Below are 12,760 nucleotides of genomic sequence, written 5' to 3'. Positions count from 1 at the left end.
TTCAGGAAGTGTGCCTTCTCCTCAGTATCTCCTAAGCACACTTGCTGATTTTGCAATGGCCATTGCTGTCTTAAGTTACAACAGGAAGTTCCCCCCATCTAGGCAGATGCTGAACCATGCTTTATCAGTCTCCACATGTGACAATTATGACTTTCTTTGTGAACTAGTATTTGGGTGTGGAGTAAGTAGAGCCAGGCCACCAGACAGAAGAACTGGTAAGGTCGAGCAGACTCAAAAAACCCTGATAAATCGCCTAATTGAGATTGCTAGGCATTTAAATTAGCTCCCAACCAGGTTCCTGTCCTGCAGCACTTGACCACAACAGCCCTAAGAGGACCATAACAACTGGATCACGTAGGGTAGAAACTAGGATTCCTCATGATAATGAGGTACCCCAAGTGTCTATCCAATGAGCTTCCCTTCCTGGGCATCCCTTCCTTCAAAAGGTATTTAATCTCTAGCTCACCCTGAGTAAACTGTATACATCCTCATCTGCTATGAATAAACTGTTTGAACAACAAGGACTGCTTCCTTCCACCATAGAGGGAAGCCCTTGTCATATAGAGTCACACCTAAGTCTCCCGCAGAAGGCCCTCCACAGTCATGGCACTCACAGAGCTAAGCCCAATCCCCCCAAACCCCATGGGCTTATTGCAGGCCCCCACCCCCATTCCTCAGCGGTGTCTCGGTACATAGGAGAATGGGAACCCCCATTCTCAACTCTTATAGTTCCCATCCACTTCTGGGTGCTCAGAGTTTGAGATCCACAGCCTCTGCCCCAGCCTAGGCTGGGATCCCTATCTCAGACTGCTTTTCACTTCCCCTGAGGGTTGGGTCTGCCTCCCCAGTACCCCAGCAGCTAGGAAATAACATAGCCTAATGGCCCTGCCTTTCACCCCTCCCCCCAACTTGGTGCTGTCTGGCATCCCAGTGGCAAAATGCAGACCCCACCCCAGACCATTGGGTTCAGTTTGTTTTTTTTTTTTTTTAATAAATTAGGCAGTGCTTTGACTCTCTATGTATCCCAATCTAGCCTCAGATTCACAGCTTTTCTACACAGCCTCCCAAGTTCTAAGAGTATAGGTTTGAGTCAGTATGACTGGTTAGTTTTGATCACAAATGTCTCCCAAGAGACCCAGGTATTAGTTAGTTGCTAACCTATGGCATTCCAGAAGTATAGAAGGTTTTGGAGAAAGGGAATAGTTGAAAGAGGTTAGGTCACTGGGGGACTATGTATGTATGTATGCATGTATGTATGTATGTATGTATGTATGTATGTATGTATGTTCTTGACGAGGATACTTGGGCTCTGATCTCTCCTCCAGTCTTCCCTTCTTACAGACTGATGTTGTCAAGTATTCAGTCACAATGAAGGGAGTCTGAGGATTATACCTGGCCCCAAGTGTTTTGTCACAGTAATAGGAAAGGAGACCCATGGCTCTGCTACACTCAGAGTCCTCCCTCAACATCAGGAGTCACTTAGGCTCCAGGCTTGTGAGGAGTGAAGTGATCGGGATTGGACGATGCCCCTGACCTTGACTGACACAGGACCCTTGCGTCCTACTCCGCATCTACCACAATCACATACAGTTGTCAGTGGTTACAAAGTTGGCTGCCAACAGCCACAAAGCATAATTGAATGAAGGCAGCATGAGGCTGAAATGGTTTAATGCTCCAGGGTCCACAGTGAAGTATCTATAATACCTCCTGTCAAGAACTCCCCAAATCCTCATGTCTCCAGATCCAACCGTAAGAAGCAAGGCAAGGCATCTAAAAGGATCTGAGGAACATTTCCCCCTGGTATCTAAGAAGGCTGTGACGTACCAGCACCACTTCAGCAGAAGGCATTAGATGTCATCCCTTCTCCTGGAATCAGTGAGAGCCAATTACCTCTATGCTTTTGCTTCAACATAATCCTTTCCTGGGCTCAGGTTACACAGGACTTTACCTAACTCTCTAATTCTGCATTTCGAGTAGTTCTATCAACCCCTTCCATCCCTCCACCCCCCACCCCTCGCTATATCTAAAAGAGCAGAGCTAAGCAACAGAGGAAAGAGAGTCCTGGAGCTGGCCACCTAAAATTAAACCCTAAATTTACATGCAGCTCATGAACCGATGAGATGAAGAACTCACTGTGGAACTGTTGTCTTCCAAGGGGATGACGGGCCACAGTGCTCTCTGACTGCCACATGAGGATACAATGAGAAGATGGTGCTCTCAGACCCAGAAGAGGAATCATACCGAGAACCCATCATCTCGGACTGAACTTCCAGCAATGTGAGAAACAAATGCTCGCCATCCGAGCCACCGGGTCCATAGCATTCTTTAAGAGCAGTCCAAATGAAGAAACAGAGTATCTGAGCCAACAGGTCATGCTAATCAGAGGTGGGGAAGACCGACAGTGTAGCTGATGTGGCATCAGCCCTAGACACCTGTCACTGAGCGTCATCCACTTCTTGCTGGTCTCTCTGTTTCCTGAAAGCACTTGCCTACCAGAGAACAGCTTTTCTCCTATTCCCAACATCCATGGGCAGCAATCAGGGGCCAAGGCTTCCTTTGGAGTTCACAACTGCCTTTCTGCTGTGAGTTACATATGACCCCACATTCTGATCAGCAAGAGGCAGCTTATCCATCGCAAGACATGTCTTCTTTCACTATTAGAAAGCTCTCGTGCCGTGACTGAGGGACCAAAGACAAACTCATAATTGGTTTCTAGTGCCCATGGCTCCTAAACAGACAACACAAATTCTTTACTCCAGCACCAGTACCTCCTTCCACTTGGGAAAAAAAAAAGGTCTGATTTTATGACCTTCAAATAACTCATATGTAAATGTTGTGGCTTGGATGTGAAATGTCCTCCAAAAGTGTTCACATGTTGAAGGCTTGGTCCTGTCGGGTGACATTATTGAGAGAGAACTGTGAAGGCACTAACTGCATCTGTAGGCCACTACATGAATAAGGACATAGAAAAGCAAATGTCTAGCAGGTCCTTGGGGGAATACGCCAGCGAAAGGCATGTGAGCTGAGCTGCTGTGCTCCAACACACCTTCCCCACCCAGGATGTCCCAGCTCACCGTGCCAGGGAGCAGACACAGCAAAGTCAAGCGTTCATACTCTGAAGCCTCTGCGTTGTAAGCCAAAGTGAACCCTTCTTTGCCTTTTCTCCACTGTTATCTCTACAAGGAAAACACCAATCTGTTCCCCTCAGCTTATAAGTTAGGACCTGAGGCCATCTTGTTTCTATTCCAAATTCATTTCAGACACAACATTCAATTTAAAAATGTTAAGTGTCAATTCCAGTTAACACTCTCTTGAGGGATGGAGTGATGGCTTAGAAGCTAAAGGCTGGGCGCACTTTCTGTTCTTCCAAAGGGTGAAGGTTCAGATCCCAGCACCACACAGCAGCTCACAACCAACTCTAATTCCAGTTCCAGGGATCTGATGCCAGTTCTAGCTCCCTGAGGACACTGCATGCATGTGTTGCATATATATGCACCCTGATAAACACCATACCCATAAAATCAAAAATAAATTTTAAAAACTTAAAATTCCTCCCAACTACTTAGTACTCTTTATATACTGAACACGGTACATTCATTAAAAAGCTCCTTAAACATGATTATCTTAGGCAGAGTGGAGAAAATATTCACATATGCAACGTATTGAAATTAAATGTCCATGTCTGAGTTGAGATACATTTTAGGAAACAATAGTTTTCTTTCCACAGCAGATGGCTTCACAGCCTTGGCTGAAGATTTCCTTGTTCCTTATAACAAAACAGTCATCGCTGAAAAATAAGAAAAACACCAAGAGAAGGATTTTTTAAAGCATTTTTTTTGGTGGAGTTCAAAATACCATTGGAAATCTAAAGCTGCAGTCCAGAAGAAAAGGACAGTGTGCTGACAGTCCTGCTTGCGCTCCACATGAGACGAGACGGCTCTAAATGTCTCGGTTTAAAAATACTCTCGAAGAACACAGGCCAAATGGCTGCAGGATTATAAGTTCTCTCCCAGTTGCCTAGGTATTAAAAGCAGGCACAAGTAAGAATAGCCTTCAAAATACCTAATGGACAGCACATGAGCTCTGGTGCAATGCTCCCCAGTCAGGGGACCGCACGGCTGCACATCTTGTAATCAGACCTCAAACAACAACACTGACCCTACTAACAGCACCCTCTACTTCCCTTTCCCCTGCAAACTCCATACTACGATACAGAAAGAGAGGAGAGAGAGAGAGAGAGAGAGAGAGAGAGAGAGAGAGAGAGAGAGAGAGAGAGAGAGACAGTGTGTGTGTGTGTGTGTGTGTGTGTGTGTGTGTGTGTGTGTGTGTTCGCGCGCTTGGCTCAAAGGATAGATGAAGGAAGAGGTACAAAGCTGGAGTTTCAAGGTAGGAGGGAAGGGTACAAATATTACCCAGTATTTGGCATTTGATGTAGTTACTTCAAGCCAGGGTCAATTTTCCAAAAAAGATCTGTAACTGTAAACTAAGTCAACCAGAAGTTCATCTCACACAGCCACAAACATTCTTTCCCCAAGGCTGAGGTCCTTAGTTAGTTCGACTTAGTCATTACAACACATTATATATATACACATACATATAACATTATAATGCTGTAATATATATGTATATATAAAACATTATATATAACATACACACACTATACATGCATACATTATACATCACACATAATATATACAGACATTATATAAACAACACATTTCAATGAATTATAGCACGCATTCACCTGTCCTTTATTCACATGATCATAGCTGTCTGTTTTGAGATCAAAATCAAACTAGTGAGAAAAAATCAAACATCTCCCTAGCCAAAGATAAAAAATTGGAAATAACCAAAAAGACCATCAAATTAATGATGGCAGAGCAAAATGCAGTCTGTTCAGGCAGCAGTCTGTCACTCTGCGTGAGGGGCCGTCAGTTACATTATAGATGAACTGACCGCGCTGAGAAAAAGCCAGATGCAATTCGTGAAGAACATATATCTGTTTATAGGGATATCCAGAGGCAAATGCATAAAGAACATGCCGACTGTGGCTGTCTAGAGCTACAGGGAGGGGAAATGTGAACAATTACCTGATAGTTCTGAGGCTCCCTCTGAGGGCAATGAGAACATTCTGGACCCAGACAGAAACCCTAGGGTTCTCTCCTGGTCACTGGTTAGTCTGCATGTCCAATCGCTCGCCATCATTTCCCAGGATGCAGCTCATAACACCTACCTCCATTTCCTCAGCCTTCCTCTCATCTTTAAGCCCCTGGATTTGTTTACAGTCCTAACAGCCTTCTCCCCAACCTGACATATACAAAACCCACAGAGAACTAGTCACGAAGGTCTCCAGTGGCTTTCCACACCCCAGTGCTTTTTTCCTGTCTCTCAGGACACAGATGCTGCTGCCTCCAAGCCATGCCCCATGCCGACTTCTGGCATAGCATCTGTGACTCGGGACCCTCCTGACCACACTGGTTCCTCTTTCGATCCTCCTTTATCTCTCGCCCAGTGGCAACATCCCCCTAGGCACATTCGTGGCTGGCATCCTGTCTTTCTGTCCCACCAACCCTGACATTCCTGCCTCAGGATCCAGCTCTTGGGCAAACTGAAACAAACTGTGTCAGGACACAGCTACCCCACAAAACAGGTAAAACTGCATTGCGTTTGTACATAGACCTGACCAATTTGCCCTTGACAATTTCTGGTAAAGACCGGCTCTTTCACACCATAACGAATGTGTACTGGCTGGTTTTGTGTGTCAACTTGACACAAGCTTAAGTTATCACAGAGAAAGGAGCCTCCTTGAGGGAATGCCTCCATGAGACCCAGCTGTAAGGCATTTTCTCAATTAGTGATCAAGGCGTGGGGGGGGGGCATTGTGGGTGGTGCCATCCCTAGGCTGATAGTCTTGGGTTCTATAAGAAAGCAAGCTGAGCAAGCCTGGGGAAGCAAGCCAGTAAGTAACATCCCTCCATGGCCTGCATCAGCTCCTGCTTCCTGACCTGCTTGAGTGATAAACAGCAATGTGGAAGTGTAAGCTGAATAAACCCTTTCCTCCCCAACTTGTTCTTGGTCATGATGTTTGTACAGGAATAGAAACCCTGACTAAACAGAATATTCCACTAGTTTCCTATTTTTGCTGCAACAAACTGCCACAGGCTTGTGACTTGAAGCCTCTCCTAAGCATAGTCTTAGAGTCGTGGCCTATCTGTTAGCCATCTCCCTTCCAGAGGTGATGACTCAACTCGTCCAGCTCCATGGATCTGCCTGCTCTCCTGGACCTCCTTCCTTCACCTCCTGTCCAACCCAATCCCATCTTGCTCTGGAAAGAGCCCTATGGTGACCCCAGGTCCATGTGCATAAGCCAGAAAATATCTATGCCCCACATCTGCAAAGTGCCTATCGGCATCTAAGGTAACAGGCACAGGGAGGGATTAGAACGTGGACATGGTGGGGACAGTAGGATTGCCGAGCACATTCTAAGTACATCAAGGTTCTGGAAGCATCCCTTAGCACTTGCATGTTTTTCTAACAAACAGGGATCCTTGCCCAGAACTTGAAATGGTTGGTTTTATACCCAGAATCAAAGGACCACCAATTTGTCCTCTTCCCACACAGCTGCTTTAAAATGAAGCTATTTTCTGGGGTTTGTGATTGACTTTCTGTAGGGTTCTAGACCAGGAAGGAGAAGAAAATGTCTGTGTGTTTTAATTCGGGAGTGCGGTGTGGGGGAGCAGGGAGAACTTTGAAGGCAACAATGGACAGTGAGTAGAAACTGTAGCAAAACATACAGTGCCTCTGAGTTCTTCCGCCCTCCCAAGCCTTTACCTTTTAGAACTAAGTGTTACAGCCTTTTGTCCCCAGTCTGTTCGGTTCATTTGTGGGTGTCCTCCTCATGCATTCTGCTTTACTCTCCATAGACGTGTGTTTCTTCACACTGTCCTATTGCTTCTCCTGGTCTATGTTAATTTTTCTACTCTCCTCTACATTGCATACACTTACAAATATGCATCCTAAGAATAGACAGATGTAGGTTTTAGTTGGATTTTCTTCTTGTAACTGGGGAAGCACGAATGTTTTTGTCTTGCCCAAATGCTTGGGTGTTAACCCCACTTTGAAGTGGACGGCTTCATCTCCCTAGCACTGGCTTATTTCTCAGCTTCCATGAACTGAGAGGTCCCGCCTCCTATGCTCCCCCTTGTGGCCACTAGTAGAGAAGCATCATTGAGCACACTTACTAAGCCCTAAGGAAAACTTTCCAGAAGGCTTGCAATGGCTCTAAATTATCAGTCTGGGCCCAGAAACCAGTGCCACCCTTCCATGGATGTTGTTAGCATTTCTCCTAGGCTCCACCCCACAGTTACCTGGCAACAGCCAGGTGTGCCTGCCTCACTATAAAAGGGGCTGCTTGCCCCTCTTCACTCTCTCACTATCTTGCTCTCTTACCTTCTGTCCCTTCTCTCTCCATTCCCCTCACCCCTCTCTCTCTCTCCATGTGCTTATGACCGGCCTCTCCTCCTCCTCCCCCTCCTCCTCCCCCTCCTCCTCCTCCTCCTCCTCTTCTTCCTCCTCCTCCTCCCCCCTCTCCGTCTCCCTCTCCCTCTCCCTCTCTCTCCCTCCCTCCCTCCCTTTCTCTGTCTCTACTACTCCTTCAACTCCCCTCCCCATGCCCTAAATAAACTCTATTCTATACTATACTCATCCTGTGGCTGGTACCTCAGGGGAAGGGTTGCCTCAGCATGGGCCCTCAGAGGCACCCCACCCCGCCCTGCACCATACTTCACTTTACCAAACATATCCCTGGCTTCTTTCTCCCTTTTTATAAAACAGCAGATGCAGCTTCCTGACTTCAGCAGATGCTCACATGTGCACCAGGCGTTCCTCTTCTTTCAAGCGTCTGCACTGCAATGTAGTTAAGCTCAGAGACTCAGAGCAGTACACAGAGATAGGATTTAAAGGCTGTGCTGCATGCACATGATGGAACCTTAGGTAGCATAAAAACATGAGTGAACCATAGCTGGATGCAGAAGCACAACTATGATACTTTATTGAGAGAATATTCTTATGTCTCAGACTGACCTCAAAACACTGTGTAGCCCAGGATATCCTTGAACTTCTGTTTCCGACCTGGGCCGGTTCACCCCTCCTTAGACAACCTGGTGGTCCCCCGCTCCCGGGAGGTCACCATATTGATGCCGAACTTAGTGCGGACACCCGATCGGCATAGCGCACTACAGCCCAGAACTCCTGGACTCAAGCGATCCTCCTGTCTCAGCCTCCCGAGTAGCTGGGACTACAGGCGTGCGCCACCGCGCCCGGCTCCTTGAACTTCTGATTCACTTGTTTTTATCACGCTAGGCTTGGGGTTAAAGACTTGTGCCACCACCTTGGTTTTTTTGAGGTGCTAAGGACTGAACCCAGGGCTTCACGCATGCTAGACAGACACTCACCAGCCGAACTGCATTCCCAGCCTTCATTTCATTTTTAATACCTTGAGTTTAATTATTAATACTGTTTGAAAAACATATTCGTTGCCATTGCAAAAACGGCCATCCATATGCAGGGAGTTTGACTTCCCATCCGGGCTGGTACTTCCTTCAGTCTCACAGTCTGCACCCCAAGAAGAATATGGGTATTAAACATCTAGCACGGACCACTTTAGATGGTAATAATTTTTGTGTAAGTATACGGCTGTTGTTGAGAGATGATAAGCCTCCTTATCCACATCATTTCCTCCAGAATGGCTTCACAATTGAGTCCCGTCTTGTAGTTGACCTCGATGGGTCTCAACAGCTAACTACAACTTGAACAACAAAACTGAGTTGGCTTGAATCTTGGGAAGCCCTGTGCATGGCCTGGAGACCCAGCCCGTCAACCCTTGTGAGGATTTGTTCTATGAATGGGCCTCTTCTTTTGTCAGGAGAGGAAGAAAGGGGCTTTGAATCCCACTGAACAATAGATAACTACGGAATTGTGCTCAACTGTTGCTTTTTTTTTAAAGGCATAAAAGGCCTATTGGAGGTCTCTGTTTTTGGCAGAAGGCAGTCTTTCAAGTTTGTGGAGCTTCCAGGCTAGCCCAGGTCTCCTTAGCCAGAACAGGCTTGTGCAGACATCCAGCAGATCTGAGCCCAGTGACTATATTTTCTGAAAAAGAAAACCCTTCTTCCCCATTTAACTCAACCTTCCACCCAAGATACCCCTTTACCCTCATGACACCCACAGAACCTGCATTGCTGGTGATATTGTTTAGTAGAATAACACTTGCTTAGCATGCAAAAGCCATCTGTTCAACTCCTTGCAAAACACACACACACACACACACACACACACACACACACACACACACCAAACCAAACCAAAAAACATTTTTTAAACTACGTCTCATTTGTCAGAAGAGATAGACAGGAACATAAAAGACACTAAGTGAATTTTCATTTTTTTTGAGAGGAATAATATCCTCAGAATTTAATGTCTGAGCCATCAGACTTAAGTGCTCTGACTCATTCCAGGCTTGTGAACTGGGTGGACACCATGACTTGGCCTTAATGGTCAAAGATTCTTTCCCTGTCCCTCAAAGTACAGAGCAGCAAAAGCAATGTTTGTGGGAATTATCTGAAAGCCCACAGAACAAAAGAACATTGCTTGCCAATGCCAAATGTCAGTGCCCACACAGCTGCTCTGAGCCTGTGAGAAACAGAGAAGGCATGTGAGACCCAGAACAAGAAGGGTGATCTGGGCACACAGGGGCAAAACCCCAGGACTCCTGCTCACCCCTGCTGGGTAGGATGACCTGTGCTCTGCCTCAAGGTGAGTCAGATTGGTGCACCTCGCCCAGCAGCAGCCAAATTCAAGGGCCACCACTGCCTCCTACAGACAGTTCCCAGCTAGAAGCTTCTGGATGTCCCAGAAGATGTCAGAAATCCTCCAGTGCTTTCTCAGTCTCTATTTCTACAACTTTAATGCCAATGAAATAAACCTTAAGACAAAGTGACTTCTGATGCAGAAAACCTAGCCCCTTAATTTGGGTTATAATGAACAAACTATTGGGTTATAATGTACAAATATTAAATACATAGGTGATATATATTATATATGTGTGTGTGTATACATACATACATACACACACACACACATACACGAATGGCAAAGATTTAACTGGGAGGGGGCTAGTGAGTGGGCTGTAAAGTGAATAAGCAAAAGAAATAAATAAATTTTTAAAAAGAGTTAATTCAGTCCGGCAGACAGCAACGTCTGTATAATCCTGCAAACAGTTTGCAGAGCTCCTGACAGACAGACAGGTGAAACACGAGCTGTTCTTGGAGTGTGCTCACCTAGAATCATATTTGCATAAATGACTGCTCTGGGCACCTCTGCCGGCTGACAGGGCATCTGAGTTAAAGTTCCCAATCACTATTGATGGCGTTGAAAATCAGAGCCCGGCTTTGGCACGGTGAACTGCTGCAGTGCAAACTCTTGCAGAGCTACAGACAGTTCTTAAAAGTCTGAAGGATCGTACACGTGAGTGTGTGCACCACCACCTCCATGAAAAATGTCAAATGCTTTACCCCAACTGAAGAAAGGCTCACAGACAGGAAGCCAGGCGCATGCTGAGATCAAGCCCAAACTGAAAGCAGACACTGGAAAAGGGAAGACTAACCCTTGCTGAGTAACCTGAGTATGTCAGCTGTTGCACCAAAGGACAGTGGGGGACAATGTCCAGCCACTGCCAAGGAGGAGGGTGAGAGTCAGGGTTAGCGTTAGAATCTGTGAACGTGGAATAAAGACAATCCTACTGGCACATGTCTCCCGTGAGCCCAGAGTGCCCGCTCTACCCCAGTGATCTGCCCATCGTTGTGTATTTAACCTGTAAGTTCTTTTCTTTCATTTTTTTTCACTGGTAAATACATAAATAAGCATTAGCCCAGACCAGACAGAAGCGGAGAACCATGGAACACGCACACCAAGTTATCACCTAGGAAGCTCCAGCAGAAGCATTAGAAATCCTCATCACTGGGAACTTCAGTGACCAAACACAGATGGCCACGGTCAGGACACATGTGGTACAGGCCTTCTTGCTGGGGCAGAGGCACCATACAGTAAGCAAGAGCTGCAACTCCCCACCCAGTGCCGTCGCCTCTATAGCTGAGTTCATGTGACCTACGCCCTTCCCACTACGCCCCACCACTAAAAGAACACGGAATGACCACTACTGTTTGGAAAATTACACTTCTGACATGCAGATTTTTTTTTCGGATTTTCATTTAATTACATTATATTTTTTCCATACAAGTATATTTTGTACAGTGAACATATTTCTGACCATACACCCATCCCGTTCCTGTTTCTCCCTTTGTTGACCTAGACAGTCTCACTTCCACTTCCATTTGATGTATGCATACATGGTTTTAGGTAACTGCATAAAATCCAGAAACCACCAACGAGCAACAGTGTGTGACAGTTGTCCTTCAGAACTGGCGTGATTCACTTAACGTGACTATTTCCAGTTCTATCTTCCTGCCAAAAATGTAATGCCATCCTCTTTTATCTCTTATATGGCTGAAAACAATAACTTAGCCACACCTTCAAGATCAGCAGCCCCTCTGTGGCTGAACACAGGTTTGCCCCATAACTTAGCCACATGAGTTTGGATGGACACTTCCCAAACCAGAACAAAAGATACGCAGACTGGTCCGAGCATCACTGAATCTGAGAACTCTGTATCAAAGAGCACAAAGCTTTGAAATCATGTGAACTCACTTGGTCTAATCTTACAGCCACTGAAATTAGAAGGTAATCCTCCATATTTTTCCCAATGTATGTGCCTTAGTCAAGGTTCCTATTCCTGCACAAACATCATGACCAAGAAGCAAGTTGGGGAGGAAAAGGTTTATTCAGCTTACACTTCCACACTGCTGTTCATCACCAAAGGAAGTCAAGACTGGAACTTAAGCAGGCCAGGAAGCAGGAGCTAATGCAGAGATCATGGAGGGATGCTGCTTACTGGCTTGCTTCCCCAGGCTTGCTCAGCTTGCTTTCTTACAGAACCCAGGCCTACCAGCCCAGGGATAACACCACCCACAATGGGCTCTCCCCACTTCTCACTAATAGAGAAAAATGCCTTACAGTTGGATCTCATGGAGGCATTTCCTCAAGGGAGGCTCTGTGATAACTCCAGCTGTATCAAGTTGACACACAGAACCAGCCAGTACACCATGGAAAGCACAGAACACCTAAGCCACGTACTGTGGTCCAGCATGAACACAAGACCAGACCCCTGACACTGGGCCTGTTCACGGAGCCATTTGAATGTCTCAACAACACTATTCTGGAAACTCAGATCCCTCCTCTGACTGTGTTCAGCCGCAGCCTCCTGACTACCCAGCTTACCAAGAGAATCAGTCAGTCTCTAAAGGAGTGCTGACCATAAGGCAGTCCTAGACCAGGTGGTCCAGGGGGACATCATATGGGCGTTAACCATGCCAATGTGATGCAAATGGTATAAACCCCTCTGCAATGCCACTGGCCTTATGTGGGCTGCCTGGAGACAGCTCTCCTTCCTTAAGTTTCCTGACTTACACCTGGGAACAGCTCTATGGCACCTGTGCTTTACCTTTACACCCACTTCCCAGAAACAAATACCAAGGCCTGTTACCATGAGAACAGCCTGGGGCAAAGGGTGAGTAGAGACAAATGTCACCGTGCACCTGCAGCACGACCAGCCGCTGTTGAAGCGAACTAGGGAGCTAAAAGCTATTGC

The 12,760-nt window shown here is 46.3% G+C and overlaps 1 protein-coding gene and 1 non-coding gene across 2 annotated transcripts in view; both read right to left on the bottom strand.

Annotated features, from left to right (window-relative positions):
• Positions 1–12,760, bottom strand: part of Retreg1 (reticulophagy regulator 1) — a 139,224-nt gene that overhangs the window by 69,064 nt on the left and 57,400 nt on the right. The window lies entirely within an intron of this gene.
• On the bottom strand, positions 8,022–8,323 carry LOC147996135 (signal recognition particle RNA). Its single transcript, XR_015679221.1, has one exon.

The sequence above is a fragment of the Rattus norvegicus genome, chromosome 2 (genome assembly GCF_021556685.1).
Source record: "Rattus norvegicus strain SHRSP/BbbUtx chromosome 2, alternate assembly SHRSP_T2T, whole genome shotgun sequence".
NCBI lineage: Eukaryota > Metazoa > Chordata > Mammalia > Rodentia > Muridae > Rattus > Rattus norvegicus.
Note: the sequence above shows the minus strand (reverse complement) of the source record. Positions and strands in the feature narration are given on the sequence as shown.